The sequence below is a fragment of the Platichthys flesus genome, chromosome 2 (genome assembly GCF_949316205.1).
Source record: "Platichthys flesus chromosome 2, fPlaFle2.1, whole genome shotgun sequence".
Classification (NCBI taxonomy): Eukaryota; Metazoa; Chordata; class Actinopteri; order Pleuronectiformes; family Pleuronectidae; genus Platichthys; species Platichthys flesus.
The window spans coordinates 14,129,605-14,152,576 of record NC_084946.1 but is presented as its reverse complement, the minus strand read 5'-3'; the positions used below and the strand labels follow the sequence as shown (position 1 = coordinate 14,152,576).

At 41.6% G+C, this 22,972-nt stretch overlaps 1 protein-coding gene across 1 annotated transcript in view; it reads left to right on the top strand.

The window, feature by feature from the left end:
• The first annotated feature begins 11,865 nt into the window (after positions 1–11,865).
• LOC133965279 (retinoic acid receptor gamma-A-like) overlaps positions 11,866–22,972 on the top strand; it is a 34,932-nt gene continuing 23,825 nt past the window's right edge. The window contains exon 1 of the mRNA XM_062399755.1: positions 11,866–11,978. The gene's annotated coding sequence lies outside the window, so the exon portion shown is untranslated. The remainder of the gene's footprint in view (positions 11,979–22,972) is intronic.

Genomic DNA, 22,972 nt, shown 5'->3' with positions numbered 1-22,972 from the left:
TATTTTTGAAAAGAAAGGGACTATTTTTGAATAGGCCCTTTCTTAAAACTTTAAAGTAGCTTATTAGATAATATCATTTAAATTGTATTTTAGGGGACTGCAGAACGAGGGATCTGTAGAAGAGATCACAGAGGGAGGTTGGCTGACAGGTAAACAGGGGAAAAAAACGTCTACACTAAGCAATTGAATCAAAGTTAGAACGCTATTTAAAATCCTGCACCTCTAAGTTTTGGCTGACGTACCTTTGAAGTTCAAAAAATGCCTTAACAATGCGGTGTTTGGAGGCGGAGCTAAGACACGCCTTGCCCCCTCCTTTGTGTGTGTCAGTGTGTTATGTGACTGTGTCGACTGCTCGTCATGGGGCTCTGAACTGGGAAACTCAGTGATCAGGAGAGAAACAGTATTCTTTGTAAAATCCTCTCCACCGCTCTGAGAAGTGAGGATACACTAAATCACAGAGAAAGTTTTTATTGTCTTTATATATTATTATATTGTTCGTAAATATATAATTATATATTTGTATAGATTGGTCATTTTGCAGTCAACATTCATCCTACTCAATCCATGCAAACTGGTCAATCCTGTGATACTCCAGATTTAACAGAATATTTGTGAAATTGTATTAACTATACATATAATAATAATATAAGATATAAATATCAAATCAAATTCAATTGATAGCCCATCACAATCCTTAACCCTGGAGTGAGGAAAACTCTTAGATTATATTGAATTGAATGTATGTGTTTATTATTAATTTTAGTCAATTTAGCTATTACAGTTTATGCTATATATTTCTATATTTGTACTTTTTTGTATTGTCATTATGTAAGTAAATACATAATTAGATAGCTATCTATCTATCTATCTATCTATCATTACAAATATATGACATGCTTATGAATCCTTATAAGTCAGAAAAATAAATCCTCAGGTGAATGTACTTATTAGACCCTGTCCACGTGCCTGTCTAGATGAATAAACATGTATCTGGAGTGCGCATGCGTGTCGGCTAACGCCACCTTCTCAGTATGACCCGTGTGTATGTGCGCGCATGTCTGTGATCATCTGTTCAAACATAGACGATCTTCGGTTGAGGGAGAGGGCACGTGCGGAAGGGGCGGTGCTCACCGTGACTCCTACCGCCCCCCTCTCCTCCCCTACTCTGCCATCACGTTTTTACCTCTCTCTCTCTCTCGCTCTTTTTCTCGCTCTCTCTCTCCACAGATTGTTGATATTTTTGCCCAAATATCGGCGGATATTGGCCGCGACGCAGTGGATGTAGGTCAGAATCTGCTTGTGCACACATGGTCATCATAAAATAGCCCAAATGTGCCTGTCCTCGCAGGAAGCAGAGGAACACAGGCCTGAAGCAGGCAGCCATGTAACAGTGGAGTCAATGTAGGTCACGTTGCTCACCCTCCCAGAGGCTGCTGCTGGTGGTGCTGGTGGTGGTGGTGCTGGTGGTGGTGCTGGTGGAATGTTTTCTACTCCACAACTTATTCCAGACAGGTGTTGGTGCTGAGTGATACAAAAAAAACTAAACATCCTCACTGCAGCTTTCCAACTTGTGGGGATCTAGGCTAATAGGTCACATGTAAACTCTCTAGAATTCAACATCAGCTGCTCGTATCAGGTCCACATACAGGGATCAAATGATGCAGAATCTGTTTCTGACTTGAATCTCCTACGATATGTTTGTTTGAATATTTTCTTTCCTCGAAACATTCATCGAAAGTCGTGATCCGACATGTTTCTTAACCGGTAAACAGGAATGATGTTGTGATCCAGGGCATAAAACAGGTTCATAAAACATGAGCCAACATGACTGTGGTGAAAGTAGGGCAGTGAGTTAATAACATGGGACAATCAGAGGTGGAAAGTTAATGTAGTCGGTCTACTCCTCTACATTCATTTACTTAGCTATAGTGACAGTTTAATTTAGTTTCAATGATTTACATTAAGAACATGTGACTTACTTGTAAAAGATGATTCATCATAACAGATGGAACTGAACGGTATCGGAGGTAGACAAGCTCCACATCAGCCAGCCACAGCGTATTGATTAAAATTATCTAATAATATCAATTGACACTGACCACTGACTACTTTTATTTTGTAAATGCAGGACCTGCTTGTACATGTTTGTTTTCTCTTTGAACCTTTACTTACATTATTATCTCTTTTTCTTGGCATCAAATGTCTAATACAGAGGCACGGCAGGTCTAGCAGGCTCCTTAGCAACCCTGAAGTCATAACATGTTTTTACAAAATATTGTTGTATGTGTCTTCATAGCAATAACGCCTCAAACTATTTGTGAAGATCTTTTTGTAACTATTTTAAACTACTAAATGTCCTAAATACAAGTTAAAGTTAATCCTCGACACCACATTCATCTGAGATTTAATCGATAATTCAATTTTCCTCAGCACGAGACCCGGGAAACAGCTGATGTAAGAGCAGACTCCTTAATTCTTTTTCATTCAATTGAAACGAATGAAATAATTTGAGGATCTAGAAGTTTACTCTCTCTGAGAATTTAAAAAAAGTACCATTCTATAAACTGTCCAATTTGGTTAAGTTATATGGGGGTATTCAAAAAATAACTTCAAAAAGACATTATTGATAAAAATTGTTTTGAATAATTAAAAAATAACAATACAAATATTAATTAACTATTTAGGCAAACAACAGCATATAATAATAGTAGTTTAAGACTATTAACTTTCCAAATGGAAATTATATGTTCAAGCATGTGGGGAAATCACATGCAGTTTTTATAACATAAGTATATATATAAAGTAAATATAATGCTGTAACACTTGAGATTAGTTTAATTATATCTTTCCTTGCACTCATATATATATATATATATATATATATATACATGTGTTTTGTTTAGACACACTAAGAAGAGTAGTTATTTGTTTTTTTAATATTAACTTGGATTTGTTTTCAGGTGACAAGTTTAAAATTCCATTTCTTGTATTTTTTCGAGTGTTCATTTGTTAGTTTTAAACAGCGTCCACCTCTCCTCGTCCCCTCGTTCTAGTTGCTTCTCTCACCCCTCAGGAGCTGCATCTCACCACCAGTCCTGAATCCCACTCTACTCCTCGCAGATAGTAATAAGTAAATGAGCACTGCCTCTCTGTGGTCAAACATAAGCTGTGCAGCTCAGTCCCGGTGGTGAAGACGGACGTGTCTATTGTTGGTGACACTGCACCCAACAAAGAAGCAGGTCTGGACATGAAGACATATTTGGAACGTGTAGTTTGTGCTGTTGACTGTTTTCGACGGATTCCTTCATTTGTCAAACTTGTGTCCGGGAAAATTAAGATGATTAATTAGAGGTTTAAGATTTCCTTTTATAAAGACAATGTTTGGTTGGAGTGTTCATTCATCGGGGTCATCTCACTGTCACTGACTAATAAAGGAACATTAAAAGTTTACCAGGACCATTTGATTACAGATTTAAGATGCTGGTCTATTTGTTTGCCTCAAGGTGGCAGTGCTAACATTAGTAACTGTATGTAAAGGCCCACTTGCAAGGAGCTCTGCTGGTTTTAAAGGTTGCAAGGTTGAAATCCAGTGTCATGTTTGGCTTTAAAGTCTCTGTCGTCACTGATCTTCAGTATGTACGTGTTGGATGTGTACGTTTATTTCAGAGATGCAGGGAAAATGAAATTAGATATACTGCACATTAGCACTGCCACTCTAATTTGAGCTATATGGAGGGACATACAAATATGAAGCCTCAATAACTCCTCAGCTAACTCTGCAGCTGTGCCTGCATTGTGCTGACTCCATTTATTTAAGTGGTTGTCAAAACATAGCCTGACATGTGGAAATGACATTTTACAACTCATATTGTCTTACTGCTGCTGCATTGTTACCGCTCCAAGTGGCACTTGGGAGTATGAATCCATCTGTGCCCGGGGCGATCACCAATCACCCGCCCTCTCCTCCATGACAGACTCACTACCGACCGCTACGTTAACAGTATGTTGACTGTGTCCTTTTCTTTTAATATTCTGCAGGGAATTTAAAGTCAGCAGGAAACCCTTGTTCTCTCGCTGGTTTCACCTTATAATGTGGGAAGTTTTCCAAAATAAGTGACTTCATCATTTTTGACCCTGTACAGTAACTGCGCTGTTGCACTTGTTGTCGGCTGATGCTTCTTTGTGTTTTGTAAAGAACTGTAAATACACATGTTACAGAGTCAAGGAGTAAATCCTGCTCTCTCCACTTGCACAGTTTGTTTCAGTTACATTCAACCTGCAGGTATAAATCCAAAACCTGGATTTAAAAACAGGGTGGCGTAAGTTCATGCCACCCTTAGTTAATGCTGCAGAAAATAAAATGCCCTAGTCTCTCAGGTTCGAATGGGACAATATGAGTATTAGACAATTACTTTAGACTAGGCCCTACAGTCCCTTTAATGTCAATCAAGCTGCACCCAAATTCACACAATTGAACATGCCAGATTTTGTTTCATCATATCCATGAGTTATTCCCTGAGGAATATGATGAAAAATTCCCATCTTGCAATCTGAAAATAATTCCTGGATCCACCCCCTGATCTGGATCTGCACCAAAATGTAATGGATTCTTCCCTGACCCACACCACATCCTCTCCCTGACTTTCTTTCAGTAGATTTGATGTAAGGTTGCTTTCAAACAATCAAACAGACAAGGGTGAAATCATAACTTCCATAGGATACAGGTAATGTCAATAGAACAAGGCTGAAAATGAAGTGTTGTACATAACATTTAATGATATATGCTATTTTAAGAACTATATAATTTGATCCAAAACACAAAATGCTCATTTAGTAGATTTGTGTTGTTATCCAGTCATGTAGCAACACTAACAAACAAGTAAACTGAGTAAAAATGAATCAAATGAAATAGTGCTTTTATTTTGACAGAGTTGAGCAACCCACTGAAAATCCCCTGTCTGATGTAATGCTCATAAACAGTCATCAGACTTTTGTCCCCGTACACCGGAGTGATTTTTTTCTTAACCTTTCTTTGTATGAGTGTGCAAAAACATCACATATGTTGGGAGTAGTCAGAATGAAACAGAAAGAACAAACATGTGTGCAGAGCTGTGTCACCTGGGGACGTTGCTCTGCAGCCATCAGGGTTTATAGGTCGTTAGGACACGCTGAGCAGCATTCAGAGACTATATTGGTCTCCTGCAGAAAAACAAAACGATGTGTATATGACTAATACTCGCCGCTGTACACCCTCCGGAGGGCATTTACATTTCCTGACAGGCAGACAGCCAAGACGGGCTGAGATCTGCTGACAGGCGGCCTCATGTGAAGAGGTGCCAGATTATCCTGAGGGCGGCAGCTCCCTCCTACCTGTATCCAAACAGTTTACTGTATTGACTCTTGTTTCACAGTGGAGAGTGGATGCAGGGTGAGGGGAAACCACTGGTTAGTGACAATAGGGGTGCCATGTGTGCTAATAAGTCTGAAATGAAAAGCTACTTATCCCGATACGAGTAAACTGTTAATCCATGTCTGTGTGTTTTTTATAATGTCTAAAGATCTCTCCCCCTGGTTTGGTGAATCCATGCCATTTTTACTTTGTCGTGTTGTTGCCGAGGGCGATACTTTTTTCAGCATCTAAATTTGATTTCTACAACTTCCTGGGTTGAGTCAATAAAACAACTTTGGTTTAAATCTGTAAAACATTGTGGTTATGATCACTGACGTCAACACTGACAATTTTTTTCTGGGACAAAAACAAATCTGCAGTCTCCTCGGTGCTAAATAATGTTTTGGTTTGGTGAGAGCAGTTTGAAGAGCAGTGTAGACAAATGTTTTCTCTTCTGTCCGTGTTTGTTGGTGTGTAAGCAGGACTACACAAAAACAACTTGTTCCCTGAAACTCGCTGGAAGGATGTGGTATGAGTCCGGGAAGAAGCAATCCACTTTTGGTGCAGATCTGGATCGGGGGGGCATGAATCCCATCATTAATTGACATGTTCAATCTTGTTTATTTAATCTGTGTGAAATCTCACAGTTTACAGGAGGTAATGTGCTGATTCCCGGGTGTTTCGTCTGGGACCAGCTGAGACTCCAGGGCGTTACTGGAAATAGTCTGGCCCATACCATACCTCTCTTTGTGAAATTGTGAGTTGCTGTTGTTACATTTCAGTTTTTGAACTAAATAAACAAACAAGATGTTATCCATTAAAGGTAGGGTTGGGAATTTGTATCAGAATCACCTTTTATCTTATTTATTCAAATCTTCTTCATGTCCTGATAGCCATCACTGTGTAATGGTACCAAAGAAAAGTAAAACAAGTTGTTGTCTGTGGCACTGGCAGGACTGCAAATCAAGAACGTTGGATTAGGAATTCTGAGGCGACTGCAGCACCTCCTACTTCCAAGAGGTGTAACTGCTAGGAATAGCAGTTTTATTTTAAAACCTTTTCTAAGATCAACAGTTTGAGAACCTCCAGTGTATTTTCTGTGTAGCCTGTCTGATGCACAAGTGTAAAACCTGATGTAGGCAAGACAAGATAGATAGATTGATAGATAAAAATAGATAGATATGTATTCCTGCACAAAAGTTATACTGTTTATATAGCTCTCGCCTACTTGTATTTTTATTTTTAAACTACATATTATATTTTTCAAACTGCCCAGTCAGAATTCTACTATGTACATTTATGTTGTTTTTACACTTGATTTGGCAATGTAAACATCTGTATCCCATGCCAATAAAGCTCCTTCAAATTGAATTGAATTGAATAGATAGATAGATAGATAGATAGATAAATAGATAGATAGATAGATAGATAGATAGATAGATAGATCGATAGATAGATAGATAGATAGATAGATAGATAGACAGATAGATAGATAGTTTTGATGAGAGCGCTGATTATAGGAGGTTGGATATATCGATTGCATCTTGTGTGATCACCGCCCTTAATGAATGAACTTTAAAGGTGCTGCTAGATGGATTTTGTGATCTTTGGAATGAGTCAGACTAACTTGTCCAGGCTCCAGATACAAAGGAAGCTAAATCGGCCTCATCTGGGGATGAGGTGCAGGCTGAAGCTGGCCTCCTCTGAATGAGCTGATTGGATGGCGGTCCCTAGATTGGGAATAAAGCCTGCGTCCGAGGCAGAGGAGAAAGCAAAGGGAGATGGTCGTGGAGCCATCATGACAACTCTCTCTCTACCAACTACCTGTCTTCATCCCTCCCCTCTCGTATCCACTCCTCTCATGTTGCTGTAGCTGTGCGCCCTCCAATCACCATCTGTCCTGCAGGCAGTAACACTTATACATATCTGCTGTAATGAGACAATGGCTTCCACATGTGGATCAAACTCTTTCAACCACTCAACCCCTACCTCACCCTCCCATCCGCCCACTGTCTCCTTTTTCCTCCCTCTGTTTTTCTTCCCCCCCCCAGTCTAATACTCCACTACCCTCCTTGTGCCCCTTTTTTTTCAGTTTCTCCCCTCCTCTTCTCCCCTCCCTTTCTGATTGAATTACCATAAGTGCAGGTCTTGGCCAAAATATGCCAGCTTGTTCTGATTAAAACTGTCCTTGTTATACCAGAGACTTTCCAAATGGCTGTTAGCGCTTAGTATGTGTGTTTTTCTTTTTTTTTTTTTTTTTGGGGGGGGGGGGGCTGGGTTATGAGGTGTGTGTGAATGTGTGTTTGTGAGTGTGTGTGTTTGTTGTGTGTCGTATCGAACAAGAAAAATGCAGCCAGACAACACTGTGTGGCAAAGAGATGGAGTGGAGGCCCGGGACGGAGTGGTGGGGACGGAGTGGACGGAGGTGGGGAGGCAGCGGGGTGAAGCGCTGGAGAGAGCGCACGGTGGAACAGTAATGGTAGTTGACAGAGTTGAGTTCACAACAGGTTCACGGTGACATCATGGTTGAATTTTGGGGAACATTTATAAAGGAAAAACTATTCACTGATCATTGGATGCACATGTACAGCCCCCACCCCCCCCCCCCATTCCAACCTCCTCTTTTCTTTTCCATCTTCTTTTCTTTCTCCCTCTCTCCACTTGCCGCCAAACACCAACAGTCGCAAACACCAACAAAACCAAACGTGAAAGTCTGCTTTGGCTTGTTTTAATAAATGCACATTTGGTTGTGGTGCTGCGTACACACACACACACACACACACACACAAACACACACACACACACGGTTCAACACAACCTCCCAAGTTTCTCAGCTCATGCGTTAAAGTTTTATAACCCCGAACTGAACTGCTAACTTGAGTGTCACCCCTTTCCCTTTCTCTCCCTCCTCGTCTTCCCCTGTACAGTCCTCATTTTCTCTCCTCCTTTTACTCCTTCTTTTTTTTCCCGCCTGCTAGTCTAGCCAACCCTCACCACTGGTACAGTATGTTCTTTGTGTGTAGGCATGTTTCGCTGTTTGAGAGACAGAAAAGACATAATGGAGCCCTGGGACCTGAAATGTGTTTATGGTGTATGTGTGGGTGTGATTATATTTGTGTCAGCTCTTTCCCTCGCTTGGAGAAAATTAACAGCAGGGTGTTGTGGGCGCGTTGGAGGTTCTTTGTGTCTTTCCTGTGTGTGCCCGTGTTTATGAGTTAATGGGTATTGGCCAGCCTTATGATAAGTGTGACTCTTTGTCTTCTACCTTTTTGCGTGCACGCTCCTGTGTTTGTGTGTGCACGAGCTTGTCATGCATGCCTGTCGTCCTCGGCATGCCTCTCTGTGCACCGCAGAGCTTCACATGACATCAATCTGAGAGCAGTGGGATAGTGATCTCATTACCAACAGCCTGTTGCTGATTAAAACCTGCCGTCTGGGCCGTCCTCCTTCACCCTTTACTTTTCTTCTCCCTCCCCTCTGCTCTCTCTTTCTCTCTCTCTCTCTCTCTCTCTCTCTCTCTCTCTCTCTCACTCTCCTGCTTCCCTGTCCTTTGACTTGCCCCCACCACCGCCGTCACCCCCCCTTCTTCTGCCTCCTCCACCCCTCAATTCCAGAGTCGCACCATTCTGCGGTTTCTCCACTGCTCGCTGCCAAAAAGGGCCCCATTTCGAGCTCTGCAGAAAGTTATGAGCTCCCCTCTTCTTTTTTTTTTCTCCTCCTCAGTTTTCCTCCATGTCTTTGTTCTTTCCTTCGTCTGTGCCGTCCATCTTTAGCCTCTTTATCGCAGTCACAGGCTCCGACAAAACTTAACCTGCCACTCTCGTGTCCCTAATCTGCTCCCTGTGTCCATGTGTTTTGACTTTGGTCGAGGCAAAACAAAAACAACAGCAGGGGAGAATGCCTGTCCGTGTGTGAGTGTGTGTGAGTGTGTGGTTGTGGGGGGGTGCCTGTGTCGACGTGTGGACGCATGTGCAAGAGAGGATGCTTATTATCGTCCGTCAGACATACAGTCAGAAATACACAAATGCCTCTTTCACACTCAGCCAGATGTCACACTCGCTCCCCTCCTCTTTGTGCATTTCCCTGACACAGAAACACAAACAGCGCTGACCTTTCACCCCTCGCGCTGACACTGTTGCTGCAACTGTGGCTCTGACCCAGATGCTCACAGCGTCATGCAGGACATGTGATGAGACGCATCTCACTTTTGTATATTGTTGCCAAAGTGATCAACATGTGTGATCGGAGTCCTGATGACAACAACGGCAGCGATGTGTGTTTTTATACGATCAATTGTTTAATTACAGTCATCTTTCTGAAATAGTGTATTAGTTAAATATGACAGTCTGTGTATTAAATGAAGAAAGTGAGGAAGTAAGAAGAGAAAAATACCACCCTCATATTTATACATGAAGTCCCATCCTGACCATTTCCTTTGTTCTTCTATTGAAAACACATGTTACATCACTGAAGAGTTATTTATTTATTCGTTTGTTTGTTTGCAAAAGATCAGAAGGCCTGTGTACAGTTTGGTTTCATTTCAATTATTCAAGTGAATATATAAATATGAAAGTGTACAAATTCCAAGCATTTTCACCTCCGCTAGGGAGATGATGTTTTCACCCCTGTCAGTTTGTTGGTTGGATGTTTTGTTTGTGTGTTTGTGAGCAAGATTAAACAAAAATATGCGACAGATACATCCCAGTGCCCCCCCCCCCCCGACCTATTACAGTCCTACGAGGGCCACAGACAGAGGCTTTCCATCAGACAACTTTATTTACTGACGGCTTCAAGCTGGTGAAGAGGGCTTCAACAAATAAGATATAAAGTGTTTCAGAATCAAATGCAAAGAAAAGGCTTTTGTGTTGGCCCTTGTTTTGGAAGCTGACCTGTACTGACTGTAGCTGTCGTCACTCGACCCGTACGTTGGTCAGATTTGCCACTGAGGCCGTCAGTGAGACAGCCGCAGACAGTTTCATCTCTGACATGAAGCGGCAGGTATCTCGGACCCTCGGGGGGGGGGGGGGGGGGGGAGCGACCGGCCAGGTTTGCTCTCATCACGGATCAAATGTATCTCCACTAAAGACTTCCTTACTAGAAAACCACTGGCTTGATTTGCTTAGGAAAATCCTGTAGGAGGAAGAAAAGTCCACATGAACTGATTTAAAGGTGCTTGGTGAAAGGCTCTTTGTGTTTCTCAGGCTACAGGCAAGATGGAAAACAGCTCATGGTCATTTACATTTTGGAGAGTTAATGTGGTCACCTAACATATATACCAGGCTGGGTGATTTTCCCAGAGTATATCTGTACCATCGATTTGGATATACTTCATATTTTACACGGTAACTCTTATTCTTAATATTATTCTTCTTTAAATGTTTATTTTATTCATATTTTCTTATATCCTATCCTAACTGTAACTCTTGATCAAATTTATATTCTTATTCTTAACGTTAATCATACTTTTATCCTTATTTGTTATTTTAATCTGAATCTAAAATTGTATTATTTATTATTATTCTTATTAATAATCTTAATCTTTACTTAATTGTAGCAGTTCACATATTTGATCTCACTCTTTAGACTTGCTTCATTGCTTTTTTATAGAATCATATTTTTATATATGGAATGTTGCAGTTTCACTGTTGAAGTTCTTGTTTATATCATCTTGGGTCAATCGGACACTGATGCAGAGAAGGTTTCTTTCTTTCCCATCAGTCAAATGAAGTCACAGTGAAGCATCGAGGGCCCCTGATTGGCCCCAGGCCCCTGGACTCCCACATGGGTCTGGCCTCAGTCCAAATGTCGAGGCATTATAAACACGGAGCGAAAGCCAAGACATGACACTGATATCCCCAAAGGTGTGCAGCCCTCTGCAGCATGTGTGTGTTTGTGTATGCGAGTTAATGGCTGTTTCATTAGTGCAGTTGTGTGTGTGCGTGTGTGTTTTTGCATGCACCATTTACCTGTGTGAGGTTTGGTGTGTGTGTGTGTGTAAGTGTATGTGTACGCCTATCTTTGGACAGTGAGTAGAGGAGAAGCATATTTAGAAATTCAAAACAAACAGTCGCAGAGTTGAAATCCAACAAAGGAGCGTTGACTGACGGTACAGTGTGGAAGTGCGGAGGTGAAGAGAGAGACTGTGAGACAAAGAAAGAGAGAGGGAGAAAGAGAGGGAGAGAGGGAAAGAGAGGGGGTGGGCAGCAAGTTGAAACCTAAGCTTTCTGGACCCTGTTTTCCCTTCCTTCGGGCATTCTGTGGCTGGTAAAAAATGTGCTGTATATTTGAAGTGTAGGACCACGTGACAGAGGCAGGGTTTGTGAATCAAAGTACACATGATTTCAGGAGGAGAGAGAGAGAGAGAGAGAGAGGGAGAGAGAGAGAGAGAGAGAGAGAAAGAGAGAGAGAGAGAGAGCGAGAGAGAGAGAGACTGGAAAAGGAGAGGGAGGCGGAATGCAACAGGCTGAGCTCCCTCGTCACTGGGAGAGGGACTTCTGACTGACAAACACAGCTACTACTCTCAGCTCACTTCTCCTCTCCACCACCCTCGCTCAGCAGCACCCAGGGCGTCCGTCACATCCCAGCTCTGGTAAGTTGTGCTCGCCCAGAACCCTTTTACTTTTTGGAGATCTTCCTTTTCCTATAACTTCAGAGTGTTGGCAATGCATGTGTGTGTGTGTGTGTGTGTGTGTGTGTGTGTGTGAGAAAGAAGCAGACGGACAGAGGACATGTCAGAGCTTGAGTGAGACGTGTGTGTGTGTGTGTCTTCTTTCTCTCTCTCCCTTATGTGTGTGTGTGTTTTTTCTCTTTTTTCTGGGAAAGCATGAGTGGAGAGATTGAGTTTCCTGAGGACAGCTTTAATTGAGAACAGAGATTTTGAGCGAGGGAGAAAGAACAACAGAAACAGCAAAGGGAAGGGAATGAAAGCTGATCGGCACATGAATGTACTCTGGGGCTGCTCCATGTGAGGAGATGAAGGCTCCTGCTGGTGTGTGAGTGTGTGTGAGGGTGTGTGTGTGAGTCCTCATTTCTCTCTGCCCATCCATCCATGTGCCTCCATCAGACTCATCTCTGTGTTTATCCATGACTTCATTAGTTCTGATTTGCTGAATGGCTGAAACCAGTTAAAAATGGATGTTGGAATCCCCCAGATTACAAAGAATGTCATCTATAAGAGGGGACGTCACTATACAACCCTCTGAAAACTACTTTAGATTCTCGCTCCCATCTGTGTGTGTCTGCTGCTGCCAGCGTCTCAGGCCGTTTTCCAACAAGAGACAAAGTCGCAGCTGGCTGTCGAACGTGATGGATCGCTCAATCCAATGGCGGAGTGGGTCTGGTATACCTGAGTGTGTACACACTCACTCCCTCATCTGCTTCAACCTTATGTAAACAGGTCTCCATCCACACAATGACATTAGTGTGATAGGTTACTCCGGATATAAGAAGACAATCTGCTGTGTGTCTCATCACTGCTGCTTTGCATTGTGAGTGTGTTCAAGTTATTGCACATGTTGTGTGGACCTGTGTTCCTTATGGGGACAACAAAGAAGTACCCATAATGCAAATGGTCGTGTCCTGTGTGTGTATGTGTGTGTGTGATCCATCGGATCCAGTGGGGCTGAAAGGTTGGAAACAATTTTGAATGGAACACTCTAATGAGAAAACGCACCGGGGAAACTGTCCCTGGATTAATTGAGAGTTACTGTGAAACTTTTCTGGAAAGATGTCACGCTGCTAAATAGTTGGAATTGTTTTTTAAAAACACTTTGAGCACCATTCACAAACTTTTATCCATCCAAGAAATGTATTAAAGAAATCCAAAAAGAAAAAAATCAAAAACAGGTCAGATCAGACAAGGTCGACCCTTTGAGATGAAAGATGAAAAGTTTATTCTTGCCAAGTGTCTGGGTGTGTGTTTGTGTGTGTGTGTGTGTGAATAAACTAACTGACCCCAATCATATTGAAACACAAGCTCCTTTTATACACGTGTGAATCACTTCCCTTCTCTGCGTGATTGATTTTGATTAAGATGCTATTCATCTGCCGCATCCCGAGCTGACCTGAGCTGAGCTGCCTGCTTCCACCCGCTGACACCACACCGCCCAGTGGCCGCACCACTCCACCCAGTGCAGTGTGAGCGTTTCTAACACACCCATGTCAAGTCTATTTCAGATCAATTTTCCTTTATGTCTCGCAGAGTGTTTATGAACGCGTCCGCAGGAACACAGAGCAAAGCAAAGCATAAACAGCTGGGTGTAAACATGCATACTATGTCAGAGATCCCATTCTGAGGAGAGTGGCAGACTCGCTAAATATAAACCTTTCTTCTCCTCCGATTGGACGGCTATTTATCACTTTGTTGTCAGTGGACGGTGAGTGAGCTCTTTTTTATTTCAGCTTTTAAAATCGGAACATTTAGGGTGGATGCATCTGCTCTTAGTTAAATCCTACTTTCCCCCTTTTTGGTTTCGTCATTCCGTGAAGAGACTTCCAGAAACGTTTGCGTGTGCTTGCATGTGCATGTGTTTGGGTGTGTTGGATAAAAACTCCTCTAACCGCTCTGCAGTCTCATCTTTGTTCTCAACACTTTTAAAGAATGACAGCCCCTCAGGCTGAGGAGGATGTCTGGCTCCACTCTCTCTCCCTCTCTTTCCCCTCTTTCTTGCTGACGTCTCTCTTTTTTTATTTCCTCCGTATGTATATATATATTAAAAAAAAAATCCACCTTCTTTTCTGGCCCTCGTCAGCTGAGTTTGATTTTGTTACGGGGGCTGTTCTCCTGCTCGCCACATATAAATGGAAACAGGGAACTTCCAAAACAAAGAAGCAAGCGTTTTCTTACTTTGAGAGCAGAGGACACAAATCTTTTCTTGTTCCGCAGAGTTACATATTGTCCTCCGAGTTATTTAGAGAAAGTTTGGTGAGAGCCGTGCACTGGCTGCGGTTTGGACCCAATGTGCCCAATTGGCTTCAGAGAATTGGATGTGACTTGTAACATTCAATGTTGCTTTCACTGCACTTTTTAGAAAACTGCAGGCTGAATGTGTCTCAGTGTGTCCAAAGAGCTTCTCAGTGTGTTTAATCGAGGCCCGGGGCTGCTCTTCAGCGAAGGCTAAAAGTCCTTTAAACACACTACTAATCCTCTGTGTGGAGCAGATTGAGTGTGTGTGTGTGTGTATGTGTGTGTGTGTGTGTGTGTGTGTGGTTGGTGGGGGGGGTTCGTTACACTCTCTTTTTCACTTTAATACTAAATGAAAAGCTGCCTACAGAAATGGCTCAATTAGTCCTGACCCTTGTCCAGGTCGCCGAGCCTGCAGCGACAGGGGCTGACCCCTGGCTCCAACCTGTGGACCCTCGGCAGCCCACAGGGTCGGCTCCGCATAATGACAACACTGTGTGTTTTATGAAACATTACCATCGTCAACATCATCCCCTTTAGCACTGCTCACACAGAAATCACACTGTGTTATTCCAAGTATCATTGGTAGCTCAAATCTGCACACAAAACGTAAAGGAGCTGTGAGTTAGAGGAGAGTGCCCGTGACACCTTAGTCGGTTAAGTGGTCTATAAGAAACAAATGTTAATCCTCACCTGATATGTTCACATTGTTTGTTAATCTAAAAATACCTAATTATTGAATAAAAAATAATCTCAAGAAATCAAATGAAAACGTTGAATTCTTTGCTTTTTTGCTCAAAGTTTCATTGTGTAAGATTCAGGTGGAAAGGATCTATTGGTGGACATTTAATATAATTAACCTTACTGATGTTTTCATCCGTGTGTTTCATCAAAATTATTCTTATTGTTGTTTGTTTTACTCTAGAATGGGTGTTTTTTATTTAAATACTTTATATTTACAACTGGAGCAGGTCCTCTCTACTGAGGCCAGCATGTTTTTTACGGTGGTCAAAACTGGACAAACTAAACTCCTTTTGAGTTTTTATGACAACTGAAGTCTACCACAGGTTCTCTTTAATGTTTGGTAGGGGAGGGTGAGGTGAGGGGTGTTCAGCTGCAACATGACACTTCACCACTAAATTCTACACACTGCACCTTTAAATAATGAGTCAAATGATTAAATGGTTACTGAAACCTATCAGCTAATTGATTAATGGAATAACTGTTTCAGCTCTTTATTTTGACACATGACAAAAAATTTGTTCATAGCTATTATGAAACTCAGTAGAATGCATACCTCCTCCACCGAGGCCCAACTGTACCCTCATGAAACCAGATTTAAATTCTTTCTTGAGTCATGCCCCTCCCCTCCACAAAATTGAATGTAAAGCAGAATAGTAGTTTTGGCGTAATCCTGCTCACTAATAAACAAGGCCCAACATTCCCCTTATGAAACAACATTTATTTTCACTACACCCACATTTTGGATTTGCACTAAATTCCAACCCTCATGAATATCAGTCCCTTAAACACGCTTGCCTTCATTTTTTATCAAGAATTATTCTCTTGAGAAAATAATGAAAATGTTGAATAAAGAACAATCTCACAATAAAGTGAAATAGAAATTCCAGATCCAACCCCCGATCCACATCCACATCAAAATGTAATAGATTATTTATTTTTTCATGACTCACCCCTCCTCAAAATTAAATGGAAATCGTTTCCTTAGTTTTGGCATAATCCTGCTAACAAAGAATGTCTAACAGTCCGGCCCCCGATGAAACAACATTTAGATTTTCATTTGGATATGCACCAAAGAAAAATTCAGGATCCAGCCCCTGATCTGGATCCACACCAATATTGAATAGGTTCTTCCTCTCTACGTCCCAGCCCTCCTCAAAATTTCACGAAAATCAGAGTCGTTTTTGTGTAATTCTGCTGACAAACAAACAAGTGCAGAGAAAAAAACACAAACGTCTTGGTGGAGGTAACAAGACTACATGGTTTTAAAATGTGAAAAGGTCAAATTGTACAAGATCTTTCTCATCAGATTCTCATGTCTTTATAAACCGTTTGATTCAGATTTATTTTTTTATCTTAAAAAAAGAATGCTGTTAGAGTTGAACACATGGTTCCTCTTGTAATTTTCTTTTCTGGGAACAGTGATTGAGTCCATAAACTTTTCTAAGCGAGCGGATGTACTGAAATTCTATTTTACGAGTTGTACTGTGGCCTGAACTGAAGAACTGAAGACTGAAGTTCAATTTCAAGTTCTACAGTCAAATTAAAGTCGTCGTCAGACATATTAAGAGATATGCTTATTCGATTGTGAGAGTTAGATGAGGACATCGATAACACGCTTGTGTCTGTATGGTAAATAATAATGACTTTAGCATAAGGACCTGCACAGACACAAAAGTGACATCAATCATCTCATCCAAGCGAAATTAAGCAAATAAGTTTTGCCAATTTCCCAAAATGCATAGTATTTGTCTTCAGGTGGAGATGCTGAAATTGTCAACTTTGTTCTCCAGATGCTGTTTACTGTAAATACATTTTAATTTGATGAATTTCTGGCATCTCTGAGTACATCCTTGACTAAGCCGGCGACTTAATTGCGTGCATAAATTGGACATATGTGTTTACCACAGCCAGAAAGATTTTTGCGGCCTATAAGATATCTGTCAGACGCTGGTACTTTGTGGCGCCAATACAATTCGTTCTCCTCAAAAGAAGTTTAGTCTGACATGAAATATAGGATGGTCATTTGTGTGAAAATCTAATTATGTTGTTTGTGTGTCTGTGTCTTTTTTTCTCCTCACTAGTGGTTTCTGTGTGTCAGAATGTGTATTTTCTGCTCGGAGTGTTCAGCACAGCTCATCCCCTGGCTGCATTCTCTGAATAAGGCCGATTCGATTGTGGGTTTTATGGTTTACAACGACTTCATGGACAGTCCCGGCTGAAGTCATGGTTTTACTTGCTTTTGGCAGTTCATCTCCACTCAGACTCCGGCTTTGTAGTCTACTCTGCGGCTCCATAGGCGTCATGAAATGCAGACGTTGTGTTTAAGTTTGTCGTCTTGGCTTCTTTCCCACTATCACTCATTAATGGGTCTGCATGTTCAAGCGGAACGAAAGCGTAACCCGTCATCTGCTCTGCAACTAAAGCATGACAAAAACGTGATTCATTGCTTCATGTTGATTTTAAAATGATGAATAGATTTTCAGAGAAATGAGAAAGAATTGCAGATTAATTCACGAGAGACTGATTTTTATTTGGATCCACATCAAATTGCACACACCTCTTTTAACTCAGTTCCCTAATCAGGCCAGATTCTTCATTCAACAAGATCCATGAGTTATTCTCAAAGAAACCGATGAAAATGTCCATAACGCTGTTTCTCACAATGTTAAAGAAAGAAAATAATCTCGATCCGCCGCTGACCTGGATCTGCACCAAAATGTAATGAGATCTTTCCCGACCCATACCACATCCTTCAGCCAAAATAATGTGTCTGGTAGTTTTTTTTGTCATACTGTTCACAAACACACAAACCAACAAACACAAAGACAGGGATGAAAACATAACCCTCTTGGCTGAGGTATAAAAAGAAAACCCATATCCACAAAAGATCAACAGCTCTATTAATGGCTGCCTAGTTTCCAGCTGACTCACTCCACTCTGGATGAAACATACTTATGTATGAAACAGAAACACGACCAAATAGTTGGACGAGAACCCCCCCCCCCACCACCACCACCACCTTTTTTAAATTTCTTTCAACTATCGAAAATGAAAGTGCAGACGTTTTCGGTTCATGTGGCCTGTTCTCACTCCAAAGGATCAAAGTTTGTTTATCATCAAATAAACACTTGTTTTTCGTCTTAGTTAAGTGTTCACACTCTTACTGGGCTCAGACAAAAAAAAAACTTTTTAGGACAGAACAACATCGCTAACAGCGCTAGCATGGCGCACACTCATCAACCACATGTTCCCAAAATGATAGGGCGTTATTGTGTGATGTGGAGCCCAGTGGTCAAACCCTCCTGTTACAGTTTGTAGTAACAGGAGTTCCTCCAAGCATCACGGAGCTCTGTGGCCCCTCTCTGTACCACCAGCTCCACCCTGACCTACTCTGTGTTACTGGAAAAGGTTCATATATACCAATCTTTTTTTTGTGTCTGTATTAAAAATGTTTCGACAAAATTCCTGAAGTTGGGTATAATCAAAAAAGTTTCCATAGTGCAATAGATCTATACGTTTTGACCTCTGCTAGCAAGCAATTAATCAACCAATCGTGTGTTAGTTGCCATCATCTGCTGGTGATTACAGATTGGTCTATTGGGTACAAGCATGGGCCGTATATAAAGATGGATGATATGACATAAGTATCTGAATCACACCCTGGCTGCCGGCTGCAGCGCAGGTCGTAAACCCCTGACCCGTGTTAGTGACTGGGACACGGACCAAACTACAAAGTCAAACTACATGTCACATTTTCTCAAAGATGGTTTCTTCCATTTTCACAGTGACACCCTCTGGGGTTTATCTTCACATCAAGTTTTGTTTTCATCAGTTATTTTGATGATACAAAAATGTGGTGAAACTAACTGAGACCAATTTGTGATTGGCCGCTACTGCCAGCTGCATCCCCCCCCCCCCCCCCCCAGGCCGATATTCTCTGCCTCAGATTGCGCAAGCGTTCTTTTGCAGGATCTTTCAACCTCATTTTTTGATATTGGGAGGAAGGGGAGACGCGCTGTCCATCTCCATTATACAGTCTGAGGTTAAAGCAGTGAAAGAGAGAGGAAACTATCAATTCATCATCATGTTAAGATGTGTGGTATACTTCATGACAGGGTTTACGTGATGTTTCTACTGAGAAACACAAAGTAAGGTCATAAACTTTTAGGCAAACCCAGATCAGAAAACATGAGAATTTGACCTAAATAAATAGTTCAGCTGAAGGCCTCTGTTTCACGCCTCCACCTGCAGTCAATCTGATTCCAAATCATCCACACAAGGAGAAATCTAGTTCACTATTTTATTTGTCCTTTTATTGCGAGGCACCATGTGCACTGCTGACGGCAGCTGTGCAGGAGGAGGCCACAGGCTGTGGTTGTTTTCCTTGTTGCTGTAGTAAATCCTGTTTATTAATTACTCGCTGTGACATGAATAAACCTGTGTGTAAATAGTCATTATGCACGATTTGATCTGGATGACCTTTACATCACACAGCGGCAGAAGTGTTCCCGATTCTGTACGCATCAATTACTAACACGGTCAAATAGCCAGTTAACATTCAGGGAAAGTGATGAGGGCTAAACAGTAAGTTTCACAGATCTTACTGGAAACATAAATGAATAAGCGGTTTATATGTAGATACAATCTGGATATGAGATGCATATCATTACCGGGTGTAAATGGAGTCAGGGTGTCCCACTTCTGACAAATGGTTACAACAGGAAAAAGAAAAAACGATTTTGCTTATTGTCTTCTTAATCATTCGATTCGATAAACAAGGTATTTATATAATACCTTTCTAGACATGATGACCACTGAAGGCGATATACAGTACAGTTATGGTATTCACCCATTCACAGACATATACAGGGCATCTACAGTGTGTGCAGCACTTTTCTTTATTAAACATCAGGGTTAGGACACTTTGGCACGCTGAATGGAGAGGCAGGGGCTCAAACCACCGACCTTCCGGTTAGTGGATGATCTGTTCTGTCCCAGAAAATCCTGAAAAAAAGATCTTAATGAAAAAACAAATGTTTTTATGTATTTATTTAATGGTAGCAGCATCATATTTCACAGACCTCGGTCTCTTACAAGCTACATATAACATTTGGCGTGTCCTACTCGTGTACTCATGCATGTGTCACAAGTACGCTGTGTGATTAAGTAAAACGTGTCAAAGTGGCCAAGAGGAAATCTGAGCTTCATATTGTACATTTGGAGTTGTGGTCTCCTAAAATACTGGACACAGGTCGATTTCACATGAACGACCTTGTGAAAATGAACCAGCACAGAGTGAAGGTCCTACTCTCTCTCCCTCTCTCTCTCTCTCTCTCGCTCTCTCTCTCTCTCTCTCTCTCTCTCTCTCTCTCTCTCTCTCTCTCTCTCTCTCTCTTTTTCTTTGTGTGTCTAAGTGTGTGTGTGTGTGTGTGTGTGTGTGTGTGTGTGTGTGTGTGTGTGTGTGTGTGTGTGTGTGTGTGTCCTTTCATAACTGTAACCTCAAGCTGATTTGGGTTGGAAAAACCATAAAGTTCACATTTACACCCAGCCTAACTCGATCCAGATGATGCTCCTAACAAGCACTTAAAGCATGTTATTCAAAAAGAAAAAAAACATTATTTCTCTCCATTTTTACAGCTGCTGCGACAATGCGTCAAACACGTTGAAGCAGTTGCTTAAACTGTTGTTGGTTGTGATTTGTGTGAAAATGAGAAAAGTTGACAGCGTGTCGTGGTTTGCTGGAAAACACAGGGAGATGGAAAGCCCCGATCGTTTTTACACCGAAGCTGTTTTTAATCGGCCTACTCTGGAAAGAAAAAAAAAACAGGGCATTGGTTGTGTGTGTGTTGGTGTGTTGGTGCGTTTGTGTGTCAGCAGGACCAGCACCGGGTGACCCAGTCTGACCTCACCCAGCCAGGTCTCATAAAAGCTGCATTGAGGCTTGGAGGCCCAGAGACACAGCGCAGCTTTTGTTGCCCTGCCCAAGGTGTATTCCCCCTGGAGGGAGAGCGAGGGGCTGGGGCGGGTTGGGGGGTGGGGGGTTACTCATTAGAGAGAAAGAAACCATTCCTTGGCTCGGGCGCACATTATTTCATAGTTTATCAGTGGATATAAAACTGTGTCCTTATTTTTATGTAGGTTTTTTGCAAGCGCTCGGGCCTGTTTCTTCGCTGCCTCCTCCCACGCTGCCTCACCACACTCAGTTCTTTCTCTTATTAATCCAGTTTCCAGTATGGATCTAATTAATAGGTCGGTGCACTTCTTACACATGGTCCGCCAGATGCTCCAAACTCCCTCCCCTGCTCTTTCCCTCGCTTTCTCTCCCCTTACATCTTTTTCCATCGACCTTTTTCAGCTTTCGACACTTTCTTATTTTTTTTCTTTCTCCATCCCGGGTCCTTTTTATACATCTGGCTTTCATACCAGTGATTTTGGTCGTTTGAATTTGATTGGTTTTAAATCTAACTCAATCGCGGCCTCTGTGGAAGGATCCTCCGTCCTGTATTTACTCCTTTCATTCTTCAAGGTCAATTGCCGCTTTCAGTGGAGCTTCAGCGTGTGTGACCGACGCTGCGTGTTCTCTGCTGATTATTCGCCCATGAACATGATTAAAGTCACAGAACATCTGCGTGCGTTTACTCCTGCGGCCTGCATGTCCCTGCATGTGTGTACCTGTGTTCTGATTGGAGGGAAGCGTGTGTAAGCATATGTATGTTTTAATAGGGACCAGTCCACACCAGACCAGTGGTAGACTTCTCTTTTTAAACGCTACACAAACTGTGTTTGACAGGTTTTGATTTTCAAAAAGTTCTTTGAGGTCACAGTTGCATGGACTCTCCACGACTGGTCGTCGCAGAGAAGGGAAACCTCAGCAGAGCCAAGCAATTAGAGAAAATATGTCAATATGAGAAATGTGGCTTTAGAAACAACACTCACTGACTGTGTGGCTTTGTGTTTGAGTGTGTAATATGTGTGAGGGAAAGAAACATCCACTGTAACCAGAGTATGTAGAACAGCTCAGCTCTAATAATAGCAGCGAAAAATGTCAGATTTTTTTTCACCCTGACTTTCCCACTAAGGATAAACTGAATATTAGAAACAGACGTCATTAAAACTGTGTTCAATTCAACCGCAGCACAAAGTTAAAGGTCCAGTGTGTAAGATTGAGGTGAACGGGATCTATTGGCTGAAAGTGAACAGAAAAAAATCCTAGTGATGTTTTTCTAGTGTTTCACAAGTGTTTCATATGAATTGTACGATTTGTTGTTTTATTTACCTTTGAACTGGCCTTTTATATTTAAATACTTTATATCTACATTGGGACCGGGTTCTCTCTACGGAGGCCGCCATGTTTTTTACAGTAGTCCAGACTGGACAAACTAAACACCTTTTGAGTTTGGATGACAACTGAAGGCTGTCATAATTTGGAAGGGCAGTTTGAGGTGACGGGTGAGCAGCTGCAACACCCAACTTCACCAATAGATTTCACTTATTCCTACGCACTGAACCTTTAAACCTCTACATGACTCATGTCTAAATAGTATCAACTACAATGAAAAAAATTTCACTTTCGTTAAAATAAGAATTATTGCAGGACTTATATTAGACACATTTTATGGTAAACAAAGAGATATGTTAGTATGCTGTATATATGTAAACCACTTAATAGTCTCAATAGTAAGACATTTTGTAGTGATTATATAATAAATTTTGATTTGAAGCTTATTCAAATTAGATAAAAGAGTTTTTTTAGAATCTGGAGTATTGAGGTCTGAAGCGGCGGATGTAGTTTAAGCTTTGAGTTCACCTTCTCACATAAACCATGCGTTTCCAATTTTCTGTAATTATCCATCTGATCCAGGAGGGTGGGGGGGGGGGGGGATTGGAAACATTTTAATCTGACATATTTAGGGGACAGATATTTATGAGTGTATGTC